General features: G+C 42.5%; 1 protein-coding gene across 50 annotated transcripts in view; it reads left to right on the forward strand.

The window, feature by feature from the left end:
* PLCB4 (phospholipase C beta 4) overlaps window positions 1-16,590 on the forward strand; it is a 440,816-nt gene that overhangs the window by 135,565 nt on the left and 288,661 nt on the right. The gene's annotated exons all lie outside the window — the stretch shown is intronic.

The raw sequence follows: 16,590 nt of genomic DNA on the forward strand, positions 1-16,590 counted from the left end.
CTAGGCCAGCTCACAGCCAGGACCCTGGAAATCCATTTGGGTCTCCCCTATGGGTGACAGGGGCACAAGTACTTGGGCCATCTTCTGCTGCATTTCCCAGGCCATTAGCAGGGAGCTGGATCAGAAGTAGAGCACCCAGGACACAAATTGGCTCCAATGCGGCGACTTTATCTGCTATGCTACACTGCCAGCCCCATGAAAGAGCATTTTATCTGAGGCTAACTTGTTTTCAATTTTCTACACTTAAGTATCCTCTTCCTCGAAATTAAAGATTGGAATGGATGATCTCAGTTCCCTTCAACTTAAAGAGTTTGAAGTTATCCACCTTAGGTAAAACAAAATACAACAAATAAAACATGCCACTACCCAATTCATTGTCTTTTCTGATAAGATGAGGAAAGCAAGGAGAATCACGAGTATATTGATAAACTATCAGTACAGCATTCATCCTAAGACCTGAATGTGCTATGCCCCAGGTTCCTTGTTTAGGGAAATTAGTGTCCTAAATGCTAGATATAAATCAACATATGTGCTTGGATTTCTGTGCTGAAACCTCTCACTGTGGATCAGAGTAAGTGAGATAGAAAGTTCTGAACAGAAGCATATAGTCCTGATAATGTTGTGGCCCCGATATTCATCACAATAAAGATCTTGGTATCACTAGGGCTTATTAGGTAACATAATTTGTAGTGTGGTTGAAGGCATTCTCCTCATGAGCACTGGTAGATCATTGTTCAGAGATTTTAAATCTCATAGAGTCAGCTCCTTGATGGGGATATTTTCCATTACAAAGCTGATGCTACTATGTGGATTCTACAAATTGAGGCATTTGTCAGGTGATGATTGTATGTAATTGCTCTTTGGAGGAATGTACACTGAAGTCTCTGAGCTACCTTGTGCCTAAGCTCAATTTAGCATGATTAGTGCTTCAGTGGAAAATCTCCTTCTGCACAGAGGAAAAAAATATAATTTCTAACACAACTCCTGCCTTTAAAACAGAAAGGGCACTCTTGCTAACGTGGAGGGGATAGAGTGCTGTCAGTGGTGTCATGTGAACTATACAGAAAACTTCAATGTTGTTCTCTCATCTCCTGGCTGAATATCACATTCATGCCCATTTTCACCCACATGAAGACTGCAAATGTAAAATCTGTAGGGAAAAAAGTCTACAGACTTCCTAAGAATTGTATCTTTAAGAAGGAGTTTGGAATGTGATTCCATCTGTATCTGTGTTTTGGAATACTCTAGAAAATTTTGTTCCAATAAAACTATTGTAGCCTTTGAGAAGTCATTGAAAAAATGCCCTTGAACTTGCTACCCAGAAATGGACTTGCCAAATGCTACAGTGAGACTTGAGATAAGTCTTTTTTGAGTGAGACTCTTAAGCTGTGGGACCCATATGTTATCCTTGATTGTGTTGCTGGAAAAGCTCTTTGGAAACCTTGACCTTGACCAAGCCTTGAATAGTTAAACAAGATGAGGTCACTATAATTGTCCAAGCAGTTGCCATTTCTCAGGGGCCATCAGATGTCTTTGGGCTCATGCACCCTCCTGCACTAACATTCTGTTCACAATGTTAGTCTCTTCCAGAGAGTCTGGTGCTGATCCAATTAGTTTCTGCAGACAGACTGCAGATGTCATGGGGGTGTCTGTCATAAGAGACTCAGGGTGCCAAGCATTGTTCTTGCCATATTCAGCAGCACACAAGTTATCTCAGAGTGAGTCTTAATGCCCCCAAATCAAAAGCATTTCCCAAGGACTAAAGGACTATTTCATTGTATACTCCCAATGCCCATACTTTTGGAATCTTATCTAGTCAGTTTGGGCTCCTACAATAAAGTGCTATAGACTGAGTGGTTTAAATAACAGCATTTAGTTTTCACAAGTTGGAAAGTCAAACTGCCTGCAGAATGAGTGTCTGGTGAGAATCTTCTTTCCTGGTTTGCAGAGAGCTATCTTGTTCAGTCCTCAGATGGCGCTGGGATTGGGTGGGAGAGATGAATTCAATCCTGCTGCTCTTTTTTGTTAAATTAAAGATTATTTATTATTTGAAAGGCAGAGTTACAGAGAGACAGAGGCAGAAAGAGGTCTTCCATCCACTTGTTTACTACCCAGATGACTGCAAGGGCTGAAGCTGAGCCAATCTGAAGCCAGGAGCCAGGAGCTTCCTCTGGGTTTTGCCTGCAGGTGCAGGGGCCCAAGCACTTTGACCATCATCTTCTGCTTTCCCAGGCCATAATAGAAAGCTAGATCAGAAGTGGAGCAGCTGGTCCTTGAACTGGCAACCACTCGGGATGCGAACGGTGGCTTTACCCACTATGCCACAGCGCCGACCCTGCTCTTTTTATGTGAACACTAAATCCATCATAAGGGGCCTTCGCTCCTCCCCTGTCTAGTCCTGATCACTTACCAAAGGCCTCATGTGCAGCTGTCATTACATTGGAGATTGGGGCTTCAATATATGAATTTTAGGGGAATACAGAGATTCATTCCATAGCAGGCTCACCAGGACAACAAAATGAAATTGTACAGTTTTATAGAATGCAATATCCCAAAAGGGTGCTCATTCATCTTTATTGTGTGTGGTGGGGAGGGGTTTGGGTTAATAGTCTCAAATATCAAGGAATTTTATAATTACTTTTAGATCTTGGGCTCACATCTTGAAATGATTTTGAGGACAGGTAAGGCAGAGTAAATCACAGATGTTAAGAACAGCCATGAGAACAAAAGTAGGGTGTCTTCGTTTAGTTACTCTTTTTCCAGTTTATCTTTCCTAGTCCATGGAACGTAGACAGAAAATAAGCTTTGTATGCATGACCAATTATTAGTTGGAGTGTCGCTCCCCCTCTTCGTGGAGGAACGACACTAAACCCTGCCTAGGTTTCCTATCCGAGTCACGGCACCATTATGTCGCTCCCCCTCTTCGTGGAGGAACGACACAGGACCTGCGCTGTTCTTTCGTCTGCTCGGCCCTCCCCGGGTTTGCTACTGGTTCTTCCTGGGTTGGCTACCGACCCTTCCACCTCCGTGGAAGGGCGGTTCCCCCTGCCACTTTCCCCACTTCCGCGGGGGAGCGGCACACCGCCGGCCGGCTCTCTCGGGGGCTGCTCAGGTGTTCCCCTTAGATGTTCCTGGTGCATGTTGTCTCTCTCCTCCTTTATAGTCCTCTTCCACCAATCCCAACTCGGCTGCCCACATGCCGAGTACGCTGCTCTCCTCCAATCAGGAGCAGCTCCTGCAGCTTGTCAAATTGGTGAGAGGTGGCTAGGTAGAAGCTGTTTACTCCTCTCCCAGCGCCATATTGTGGGAGAGCAGATGCATAGAATAAGTTTTAATTCCAGTAACAGTCTAGTCCGAGTTGCTCCCCACATTGGAGTTGTTTTACAGCAATAGAAATTACCTTGTTGAAAACTGGTTCTTCTTTGTCTTTAACAGTCTTTCGGCTTTGGGTCCTGTTCTTATAGCTAGCTGCTGACTCTTACATTATTCCACTTAAAGTGAGTACAGTGTAATGGGTTAACAGTTCTTTTTCATCCTTATTAAACCAATTGCCTGCATGTGGAACTCTTAACAGTTAGAATAACTCTAGAGTTGGCTGGGAGTATGACCAGAAGCATATGGCAGAGGCAGAGGTAGAGGACGAAGTTCTTTCCTGTCACCACAAGTAAGAGAGAAAAAAGATGTACTAGATTTTAAAAATTAAGTTGAAACGTAGTAGCATCAAAAAGGACTGTCAAGCTACAGATATTTATTTTAACAAGATGTTGGTCTAATTTAATTTATCCTTTTTAACGTCTCATTTGTAATTGCAATGAGAGAGAGTGATGAATAAAGTTTTTAAATGATTTTTGGAAATATTGTGTACAGATGCTTAAAATTGTAGGCAAATTGAATTAGGGAAAATGGAATCTCACTTCATGTGTGTTATTAAACAACATTATCTTAATTTCAAAGTGGATATACTGATATATTACTGATAAGTCTTAGGTTGGACCATATGAAATTGTTGTTTTTCTTGGTCAAAATGATTATTAAAATTTCATCTGACTCCTTGTGATATACTCATGGTCTAACTACAAACAAGTATATTCATCTTAGGCTGTTATTTTATTTTATTTTTTATTTATTTGACAGGTAGATATATATATATATATATATATATAGAGAGAGAGAGAGAGAGAGAGAGAGAGAGAAAGGTCTTCCTTCAATTGGGTCATCCTCCAAATGACCACTACGGTTGGAACTATGCCGATCCGAAGCCAGGAGCCAGGTGCTTCTTCCTGATCTCCCAAGCGGGTGCAAAAACTCAAGCACCTGGGCCATCCTCCACTGCCCTCCCGGGCCACAGCAGAGAGCTGGACTGGAAGAGGAGCAACCGGGAACATGGCTGTTCTTAACATCTATGATTTACAGCCGGCGCCGCGGCTCACTAGGCTAATCCTCCCCCTAGCGGCGCCGGCACACTGGGTTCTAGTCCCAGTCGGGGCGCCAGATTCTGTCCCCAGTTGCCCCTCTTCCAGGCCAGCTCTCTGCTGTGGCCAGGGAAGTGCAGTGGAGGATGGCCCAAGTCCTTGGGCCCTGCACCCCATGGGAGACCAGGATAAGTACCTGGCTCCTGCCATCGGATCAGCGCGGTGTGCCGGCCGCAGCGGCCATTGGAGGGTGAACCAACGGCAAAAGGAAGACCTTTCTCTCTGTCTCTCTCTCTCACTGTCCACTCTGCCTGTCAAAAAATAAAAAAAAAAAATTTAAAAAAGAAAATTAAAAAAAAATCTATGATTTACTCTGCCTTACCTTTCCTCAAAATCACTTCAAGATGTGAGCCCAAGATCTAAAAGTAATTATAAAATTCCTTGATATTTGAGACTATTAACCCAAACCCCTCTCCACTACACACAATAAAGATAAATAAGTCCACTATCCTTCTTTTTTCAAAGATGAATGGGTGTTGAAGATGAGTGGTATCCTGTTCTCTTTTTTGTTTGTTAAGCTCTCAGAACCTTTAGCAATGATTTGGAGGGCAATATGTCGTCAAGGATGATGTTATGGTAATGGAAGAAAACCAGAAACAGGATCAACATCCTTTATGTTCTTCCTTGCTTTTGTTTCTGTTGAGATTTTCCTATTTGAGTAACTTGCCTCAGAAGGAACTCAAGGTGGTTTGTTGGTGGCAGAAAGTTCTGGGAGAAACACTGCTGGGGTGGTGGACACCACATCCTGATGTCATCGTAAGTGTTGTGTTTGAGAAGCCATTGCTCAGTCCTAGAAATGATTTAGGTCATTGCCATGACCATGACTGTGGGTTTTATGTTGTGTTTTGAAATTTAAATTAGTATCAAGAGGAACCATTAGGGGTCATGATCCAGCGTGCTGCTGTGGAAAAAAGAACACTGTTGTTTATGATTAGGAGACAGTGTTTTTATACAACTAGTTGACTTTTAAAGAAATAAAATATTGCCACTCTAGACCAATTTATGAGCTGTAAGGAGATTTTATGTATTATTGTATGTATAACACATACCTCTAGGCCCTGTTTTTATTAGTAAAAACATTATCTTGACAGTTACAATGTTGATTTATGTAATACTTTCTCCAATGCAAAGCACTCTAATTTTTTTGTTGGCACAGAACCAACCTAGGTGAAACATGGTGACCATGAATACTCTGCTTCTTTTTGGACAAATTCCATGGGATGGAATCCCCTATTCAAAAGCAGGTGCACATATAGAAACCAAGTATTTGATGGAGTGATAACATTTTCTAGTATATTTTTTAATTTGTGCTGAAATTTGGCTAAGACCTGTTTTCTAGGCTGGCTTGTAGAATTATCCATGACTCCTCTCTTTCATAACTACACTTGGTATATTGGTAAATCCTGTCTGCTTTGTTTTCAAAATGTGCCCACCTTCTTTTCAGTGATTTCATTCCCACTATCCTTCTTTTTTTTTTTTTAACTATTTTATTTACTTATTTGAGATGTAGAGTTACAGACAGAGACAGGGAGAGACAGAGAGAAAGATCTTCCATCCACTGGTTCACTACTCAAATGACCGCAATGGCTAGAGTTGAGCTGATATGAAGCCAGAAGCCAGGAGCTTCTTCTGTGCCTCCCACACTGGTGCAGGGGTCCAAGCATTTGGACCATCTTCTGTTGCTTTCCCAGGACATAGCAAAGAGCTGGATGGGAAGAGGAGCTGCCAGGACTAGAACCTGCACCCATATGGGATGCTGGCACCGCAGGTAGAGTATTAACCTACTTTGCCACAGTGCCGGCTCCACCAATATCCTTGTTTCTACCTGAATTGCTGGTCTTTCTTCTTCCACTCATCATCCAGAGTGACCCATTAAGAAAACACCAGGACCTGAGTTGCCCAGACCCCTCCACGTGTCCTCATCTCATTGAGCAGAAGACAGTCTTCACCATGTTTTATGAAGTGTGTCCTTGCTAACTCCATGATCTTACTTGCAACTCACTCTGCCTGGTCACAGGCTTCCTTTCTGTTTCATACACACATAGGCATGTACTCAGCTCAGGGTCATTGCCTTGGCTGTTTCCTGTATCCTTAACATTCTTCCTTTCTCCATTTATCTGCATGGCTAATCCCCTTACTTCCTTAATTCTTCAATTATAAACCTTGCTTTCTTACTAACCCCTACTCTGTCCTTTTTTTCCCCTCTTTCCAAGAGCACTTCACATCTTTCAACTTACTATATACTTTAATTAGTTATTTACCATGGTTAGCATTTCCTCCATCGTGGTAGTTTTCTTCTGTTTATCATGTTTATTGATGTGTCCCAAGCACCTAGAATAGTGCCTGATGTACAGTGCAAACTCTGTATTTGTTGATTTTTGATTAAGTGAATCCTCATGCAAAAGTGATGTATGGACCTCTATTATCCCTTGACCATGGATGCTTATTTTTCAAAAATAAAATTTAACAAGCCTAATGCATTTGTTTCAGACTTTGTGTTTTACATGTCTACCCATGGGATAAGATCAAAAGAAAGGGTTTTGTTGTTGTTGTTTTTTAATTACTTGTCAGGGCCCATTCTGATTGTTTTGTTCTGTTAATGATAGATTAGCCTCTGCCAGCCCATTCCAGAAACTGCCCTCTGATTTTTTTAAAGGCTTTTAATTGAATTGAGGCTCTTTTCAGGAAAGGACCACTCTAATGTCTATAGAAAAATAATCACATACTTTCATTCTACTTTTCTGAAATCATCTGATAAACCAAATAAAAATGTTGGGCATTGTATTTACTGCAGTGGTTTGAATAGTCATTGAGGTCAGTGCATCCTGTGCCAGGCAAGCTCCTGCCTTTCTCCTGTTACCCAGGCTCTCTTTGTGGCCCAAACTCTTCTTCTCTGCTAGATTCCTTCTGTGTCTGGTTAGAATTGTGTCATTAAGTTTCTCTTTCTAGTCTGCTTATCTAAATCAGTTCCTCCTATCCGTGCTGCCTCCTGGGAAGGTGCAGGCATACCCAGAAATGAAGCCATCCCTGCTGCCTCTGAGTTTAGTTGGTCAGCCACACAGATTGTCCTTTCAAGTTGAGCTGTTTGCCTCAGGCAGGCAGATCTCTGTGCTCTGGCCATGGTGACCCTTTCACTTACTTCCTGATATTTCCCTCAGTGACCTTTCTGCCAGCCACATCTGTGCTCCATGTTCCCTACCCTGTGTTCTCTCTTCAGGAAACATCATGAGCACCACCTGCTCCAGACATTCTCCAACCCAACTCCACTGCTGAGGGCCCCAATTATACTTTCTGTATTCCTGTATCAACACTGAAACAACTCATCTGCCCTCTGTTTTCACAGTGTGCCTTGATTCTGTTCAACAACTCAACTGTCTTGCAAACTGTAAACCCCCTCTGAGGACAAGGATTGTATATTTTTTAGTTATATCTGAACCCATGTGTAAAACTTGCTGTGTATAGGCTCAGTGAGTTAATTAGTCCACTTTCTGCTGCTGTAACAAAATACTTGAGGCTGGGTACTTTATTGCACAAAAAAGAAAAGGTTTATTTATTTTATAGCCTTGGACTATGAAAGCCCAGGATACAGAGACTCCGTCTGTTCAGTGTCTAGTGAGAGCATCATGGTGGATGACATCACAATGGTGAGAACACATGTAGAGATCATATACAAGACAGGAAATCAAGGGGGCAGCCAGGGACCAGTCTTGCTTTTTTTAAACAATCTATTCTCCTAGGAACCAACTGGGTTCCCATGAGGACTGCTTTACTTCCTTCTGATGGTGATGCCCCCAGTGACCTAATTACCTCCTACCAAGCCCTACCTCTTAAAGGTTCTACTACGTTACAGTATCACTACACTGGGAAACAAGATTCTAACATGAACTCTTGGGGGACAGACCACATCCAAACCACAGCAGTGTTTTCTAGAACATGAAGCATTACTAATTGGAAGAACTCCAGAAATGCAATGTTTGAATTGCTTGGAGTTTCTAGAATGGTTGTAATTTTTAAATATTCTGTTCCTTTATCATCTGAAAATAAAAGTTGTGTATTTCCAGCAATGCATACTGAGTTTAGTTTGGGAATTGATACCATAGGCAGATATCATCCAGTAGTTTAACCCTCGATATGCATGAGTTGTGATTGAAAGATGTTTCAAGGGTGGATGGTACAAGTTCTTTATTCTACACTCGTGCATTTTTCATGATGGTGTTAGGAGTCCATTTGGAAATTCTTACAGCATTCTCTGTTTTGATACAAAACAAGGCTGGTACAAAATCTAAATACAGATTATTCTCACAAACTAGAACTTTCTTCCATACACAGTTCATGTGCATTTAGAAGATGATATTCATATATTTATTCATTTATTTCAGTAACATGTACTGAGTACCTGCTATGTGCTAGGTATGTAATATATACAAAAATATCAGACAAAATAGGGGTGAATCAGACATAAGTCTTTATCTTCAAGGAATTTACATTCCATGGATGGAGGCAGATATCAAACAAGCAATATGACCAGTGTGCCAGATGGTCATTGTTGTGATAAACTTAAGCAGAAGAAGGGAGACAGAGAAGGTGGTAAACAGGAATGAGGAAATTTTTTCATTTAAAATAAAATAAGGAGCTCTGTGGGTAGCCATGAGAACAGCATTCTCTGCGGAGGAAACAATGGCCCTTTTTGGGAGTGGCTTGTCAAGTGTGTGGAGAAGCAAGGATGACATTCTAAAACCTGGAGATGGTTGGGAAGATAATTAGATATATTTAGAGAGGTAGAGGGTGTCATGGAACACTTCAGTTTATCACTCTCAGCACTAATAACATATTGGCTTTACAGTTCATTGTGGGTGTCTGTCCTGTGCTTTGCAGGATATTTGCAGCATCTCTAGCCTCTACCTGTTTTACACAGTCTCTGTTCCTCCTGGTGTAACAATGTAGCACAGATTGGATAATTTGCAAATGACAGAAATTTATTTCTCACAGTTCACAAGGCTAGGGAGTCCAAGACCAAGGTGCCAAAAGATTGGTGAGGCCCTCTGTTTCAAAGATGACACCCTGTTGCTGTGTTCTTATGTGGCAGAAGGCAGAAAGGTGAGAGGGATTGTACTAGTCACTTTTCTGTTGCTGATAACACAATATTGGGCACTGGGGAAGTTATAAGGAAAAGGGGTTTATGTTGGTTCATGTTTTTGAAGGTGAAATGTTGAGGGAAACACCTATTGATAGACTTTTTTTTAAAGATTTATTTATTTATTTGAAAGTAAGAGTTATACAGAAAGAGAAGGAGAGACAGAGAGAGAGAAAGAGGTCTTCCATTGGCTGGTTCACTCCCCAGTTGGACGCAATAGCTGGAGCTGTGCTGATCTGAAGCCAGGAGCCAGGAGCTTCTTCTGGGTCTCCCACATGGGTGCAGGGGCCCAAGCATATGGTCCAAGCACATCTGCTGCTTTCCCATGCCATAGCAGAGAGGATCAGAAGATCAGAAGTAGAGCAGTCGGGTCTCGAACCAGCGCCCATATGGGATGCTGGCACTGCAGACAGTGGCTTTACCCGCTACACCACAACGCTGGCCCGGATAGCCTTCTTTTTTATAAGATTTATTTTATTTATGTGAAAGGCAGAGTGACACAGAGAGGAGGAGATACACACACAGTAGACAGAGAGAGAGAGGGAGGGAGAGAGAGAGAGAGAGATGCCTTCCATCTGCTGGTTCACTCCCCCAAATGGCTGGTATGGCTGTGGCTGGGCCAAGACAAAGCTAGGAGCCTGGAACTCCATCAGGTGGCCGGTATCCAACTGGTATCCAGTTGAACTGTCATCTACTACTTTCCCAGGCTCATTAGCAGGAAGGTGGATCTGAAGCGGAGCAGCTGGGACTTGAATCAGCTCTCTAATACGGTATGTTGGCATTGCAGGCAGCAGTTTAACCTGCTGTACCATAATACTGGCCACTGTTGATAGCCTTCTTGCTGGCAGTATCCAAAGAGGTACAGGCATTATGCATCAAGGGAGAGGGAGTGAGCCTATGTATATTATCTCACTCCCTCTTCTTCTTTTATTTATTTATTTATTTATTTTTTTTTTTGACAGGCAGAGTTAGACAATGAGAGAGAGAGAGAGAGAGAGTCAGAGAGAAAGGACTTCCTTGTCCATTGGTTCACCCCCCCCCCCCACAAATGGCCCTACAGCCAGCGCTGCGCTGATCCAAAGCCAAGAGCCAGGTGCCTCCTCCTGGTCTCCCATGGGGTGCAGGGTCCAAGCACCCGGGCCATCCTCCACTGCCCTCCCGGGCCACAGCAGAGAGCTGGACTGGAAGAGGAGCTACCAGGATAGAATCCAGTGCCCCAACCGGGACTAGAACCTGAGGAGCTGGTGCCGCAGGCAGAGGATTAGCCAAGTGAACCGCGGCGCTGGCCTCACTCCCTCTTCTAATAAAGCTATCCATATTTAATCATGGGAGCTCCATCCTAATTACCTCACCCTAAATCCTAATCACCTCCCAGATATCTCATCTCTAAACATCACAGTGGGTCATGGTTGGGTTAAATTTTTCCCCCTTTATTACCTCATAATTGTGAGTGAATTTCAACACATAAAGCCCTGGGGGACACACACAAACAATGCCCAAACCATAGCAGGAATGGAAGGGCCTCCTTGCCTAATCTCCCAGAACTCCACATCTCAATACTTGCATTGGGGTTTTAGTTTCAACATGAACTTTGGATTGGATGGGGCACAAGCATTCAAATCATAGTATACATGTTCTCCTGCCCCAATTGTTTCAACTACAAATGTCTGCAGCTGTAGCCAGATGCCTTCTGAGGTACACAGCTGCATACTAAGTAGAGAACCACTGCTTTAGATCAAAGTTAGGACTTGGTTTCTTGGGGTGATTCTTTTGTTTTCACATGAATCCTCTGAATGCTGTGTTGGGAATAAATGGAAGGTGGGGGGAGGGGAGAAGGCTGTAGCTTGGAAGAACATTAGCAGAACATTAGTTGATGTCTGGGTGATAGGTGACAGTACCTAGAAGCAGACTGGAGGTGGGCTGGGGTCGGTGAGGGGTGATCAGATCTTGGTTCTTTTTAATGCTGAGTCATCAGGATTTTTTTGACACACTGGATATCCAGTGTAATAGAGGAATAAAAAATAGCTACAGGACTGATGATTGGTGTATCAGTTAAGGTGCTGTTTAGAATGACCACATCCCAAATCCAAGTGTCTGGGTTTGAGTACTGGCTCCACTTCCTATTCCAGTTTCCCATTAATGCACACTCTATGAGGCAGCAGATGATGGCTTAAGTAGCAGGGTCCCTAACCACTCACATGGGAGACCCAGATTGAGTTCTGGGCTCCTGGACTTGGCCTGGCCCAGCCCTGGCTATTGCCTGCATGTGGAGAATGAATCAATAGAAAGAAGCTCTGTCTGACTCTCCCTGTCTCTGTCTCTCTGACTTTCAGATAAATAAAAATAAATACCATTTTTTAAAATGATGTGTTAAAAAGATGCAAGCAGATAAGTATGAGGTTTACAGAATTTGATTGGAATGTGTTGTATTTGACAACATTGCCCATTGTGTTTGTTTTTTCTCTCACAACAGCTCTCAGAGGTGGGTACTTTGTCTTTTTGCAGTAAAAAGACACTGAATCTTATAGAGGTTAGTTAATTTACCAAAGACATATAACCCATAAAGAATTGAACCAGCGTTTAAATCCAAAAATGTCTGAATACTAACCTTCTGATCCTTTATACTTTAAATGATTTTTGTATTGTTCTGGAAGCCCCCAACATAAAGTAATGGTACCATATCTTATACCCCACAGAGGTTAGTTCAGTAATTTTTCATGAAATGCATTTCTGTGAAATACTAACATTTCAAATGAAACAGTCATTTCTTTTCACAGCAGGAGTGAAAACAAATATAAACCTTCGGAAGGATTCTATATAGTAAAACAAATTGCTTGGATTATCAGTGCTGTAGTGTGAATGTACTTGTATATGTCCCTCCAAAATGCATGTAATGAAACCTGAACTCCAATGTGATTAATAGTAAGAAGTGGTGCCTTTAGGAGACAATTACCTCATGAGGGAAGGATCCTACTCTATGGCATTAGTGAACTTATAAAAGGCTGGAGGTAACTATCCCTTTTTTGCCCTCTGTCAAATGGTGACATAGTGGTCAAGGCACCATCTTGGAAGCAGAGTCTGGGTACTCTCCAGGGACTGAATGTGCTGGTTCCTTAATGTTGGGCTTTCTGGCCTCCAGAACTGTGAGAAATAAATGCCTATTATTTATAAATTACTTAGTCTGTGGTATTTTGTTATAGCACCACAAAAGTACTACGAAGTCATTAGAGAGGGGTGGGGTTAGCAGGGTTTTAAGTGACTTCCATGGGCCGGCGCCGCGGCTCACTAAGGCTAATCCTCCACCTTGCGGCGCCGGCACACCGGGTTCTAGTCCCTGTTGGGGCACTGGATTCTGTCCCGGTTGCCCCTCTTCCAGGCCAGTTCTCTGCTGTGGCCAGGGAGTGCAGTGGAGGATGGCCCAAGTCCTTGGGCCCTGCACCCCATGGGAGACCAGGAGAAGTACCTGGCTCCTGCCTTTGGATCAGCGCGGTTCGCCGGCCGCAGCGCGCCAGCCGTGGCTGCCATTGGAGGGTGAACCAACGGCAAAGGAAGACCTTTCTCTCTGTCTCTCTCTCACTGTCCACTCTGCCTGTCAAAAAAAAAAAAAAAAAAAAAAAAAAGTGACTTCCATGTAAGTTTCCATTTCTCAAAGTCTGGCCTGTTGATATGTAGTCCTGTCAGTTGCCCAGAAAAATCAATGCCTCTGATCAGTGGTATTACATTGGGAACACATTCTCTGTCTCTTTCGGTTATGTAATTGTGTGTTTAAACTGTGGGACTCAACAAGGTAATTGCAGCTATGTAGCAGAGTGAACCACTGAGAAGGCAGTGGGGAGTTGTATGCCATGATTGATTCCATGGGTGTTTGGGAAGTCAGAAATTGATGTGAACTGAGCTGCCCACAGGTCTCTCTGCTGTTGCATGTTATAGAGTCAAGTGATGGCTTAACCTAAAATAAAACATAGCACTGCTGTTTCATTTTTCTCTGAAAATAATCACTGCCAATGGAGGTGTCTTACAGGATCTTTCACAGTTCTTCCTTGATGAGTTCTTGGCAGGTCCAGCTCATTTCTGAGCATGTGGGATGCACACTTGCAGCAGACCCCACACCCAGAAAGGCAATGTTTGTTGACCTGCTATCACTGTCTTGCAGTATTTATCAAGGGGCCCCATATTTCCATTTCGCATTGGCCTGCAAATTATGTAGTTGGTCCTTATCCTAAGAACTAACCCTGGTTTGTGACTTCAGAGTGTGCAGGGAAGTGACAGAGGTGCAAGAATTTTCTATCAGGAGGGTACTTAGGAGCAAGTTTTAGTGATATTCTCCCAAAAGTTCTTTAGCTATTACAGTTCAGGGTTTGAGGATTTGTGTACCTACCTGTCCATTGGCTTCAAAAAAAAAAATTTCTACATGGAAGACTCACTGCTGTTCGGTGAGTTGTGTCCAGCAATGTGTCCAGCAATGCCTGGACACAACCATGACCACAGCCATGACTGCTGGGTGTCAGCAGAGGAATGACTCTCTTAATTAGCACTGTTGCCTAAGAGGATGCTGTACAGATCCCAGGCATCTCTCAGAGTCTGTGTTACAGCTGGAAACAAAGGCTATTGGTCATTGCATTAAACAAGCTTTTGAGTATGCCACAAAATGCTGTTGGTAGTAGCATTACGAAAGTGAGTGTTGACTGTATATTCATTCTTTTTTCTTTTTTTTTTTTTTTTTGACAGGCAGAGTGGACAGTGAGAGAGAGAGACAGAGAGAAAGGTCTTCCTTTGCCGTTGGTTCACCCTCCAATGGCCACTGCGGCCGGCGCACTGCGCTGATCCGATGGCAGGAGCCAGGTACTTCTCCTGGTCTCCCATGGGGTGCAGGGCCCAAGCACTGGGGCCATCCTCCACTGCACTCCCTGGCCACAGCAGAGAACTGGCCTGGAAGAGGGGCAACCGGGACAGAATCCGGCACCCTGACCAGTGTGCCGGCGCCGCAAGGTGGAGGATTAGCCTAGTGAGCCGCGGTGCCGGCCATATTCATTCATTTTTATATCAAATATGTATTGAGCACCTACTGTGGACCAGGTACTATGCTGGGAGCTGAAGATGGGTTGGATTTTCATTTAGTTTCCCTGTGAAGTAGACCTCATGACAATAATAATAAGACAAAGAAATGGCCGGTGCCGCGGCTCAATAGGCTAATCCTCCACCTAGCCGCACCGGCACACCGGCACACTGGCACACTGCAGCGCGCCAGCCGTGGCGGCCATTGGAGGGTGAACCAACGGCAAAGGAAGACCTTTCTCTCTGTCTCTCTTTCTCTCTCACTGTCTACTCTGCCTGTAACAAAAAAAAAAAAAAAAAAAAAAAAAGGCAAAGAAATGAAGGAAACCAATAATTGCTTTGTTTTCAGAGAAGTGGTCATTGTATACAATTGAGATCCAATCCTACTAGGGTAGAACCTGCTGCAGAACTATTCCACATAGCAACACACAGAGGTTAGTTCTTTCACCACTGACTCTGAGGATCTGTTCTCTGAGTTGACAGCATTTCCAGGTACATTTCCGACAAGGATAAACACAGCTGTTGGGCTAGAGAAAGCAATAAAGCAAAAGATCACAGCACTTGCAGCAGAAAGTTGTAGATGAGTATGAAATCAGTGTGTGCTAAGGGCAAGGGGATAAAGAGTGGTAAAAGTTGGGGCTGCTATTTTGGATACGTGGGTGGGGTAGACCTTTCCAGAGAGGTCACATTTGAGCAAAGACCTGTGTCTTCATTTGTCTTTTCTTCTTTCAAGAATGAGAAGCATCCATTAGGAAAGAGAATTCAAAATAGAAAAGCTGAGAATAGATTGTGATTTTTGAGAATGTTGTTTGCATCTTAAAAATGTTGTAGCTTTGGTAGCTGATGTTCTTGACAATCTCTTTTTCAATACCGTGACATCTTTTTATCTATATTCCAGTTTTTTAATCACTGACAATCAGAATATTAAAAATTTCAAAAGTGAAACTTCTTTAAAATACGGAAAGTAGTATCCTTAAATATGAATTTTTTTTCAGAAAAGTAGAAGCTATCTCTTACTCTTCTTGTGCATTTTCCTTGTTGTCTTGGTATTTATTCTTGTTTTTAAACAACTGAATTATTATAAGTAAAGAAATAGCTTCCTTGAGTAGGATTTTTTGGAAAAAAATTTCACATCAGGAAAAGTTATTATTCTATTTGTTGTAACAGTGATATGAAGAGTGTTATGATAAAATGACTTCAAAATTACTTACTTTGTCTAATCAATACATGAGTGTTATTGTGTTTTACAAATATATTTTTAGCACAAAACTGCTTAGGGGTGAACTTACGAAATTTTAGCTATATTTCTCTGTAAAACATCATTTCAGGTAACTCTAAAGTCAACCTATTTTCTCATTTCCTTAGTTCAGTTCAAATTGATGCAGTTATTTAATAAAACTGTAACTCTCATAAGTCATTCTAATAGAATGTGCAGTATCATAAAAGAAAAATATCTGGGCTTGTTAATTATGAAAAGACATTTGTTTACTTGCACGGCAGGTATTTCATGCATTGTCCTTGTGCTCACTTGCAAAAGACCTTTGGTAAGCAGTGGCTGGCTCTGGGCTATCTGCAGTGGATCATGAGAATGCGGACTTTTGCTGAGACTAAGTAGAGATGACAGGATTCTAGAAGAACATTGAGAAATTTTTTTTTTCTCAGGAAGCTATTTCATTTTTAGTCCAGTTTTAAGTGAGAAAGAGAGGCTTAAAAACTAAATGCAACACTTCCTAACTTAGGGGAGTTAAAGGAAAAATTACAATTTTCATCAGTTGTCCAGTTATTTACAGAAACCTGGAGCCTGTTACACTTACATGTGAACATGAGTCATGTTTAAATGCAGATTCCATGTTTGCAACAGGCTTCCAGATACTGTTGCTGCTGCTCTGTGGACACTTCTCCAGAAGCAAGGTCTCTGTGATGGTTAAT

This window comes from Oryctolagus cuniculus, chromosome 11 (genome assembly GCF_051225735.1).
Source record: "Oryctolagus cuniculus isolate XC-2025 breed Fujian yellow rabbit chromosome 11, ASM5122573v1, whole genome shotgun sequence".
Classification (NCBI taxonomy): Eukaryota; Metazoa; Chordata; class Mammalia; order Lagomorpha; family Leporidae; genus Oryctolagus; species Oryctolagus cuniculus.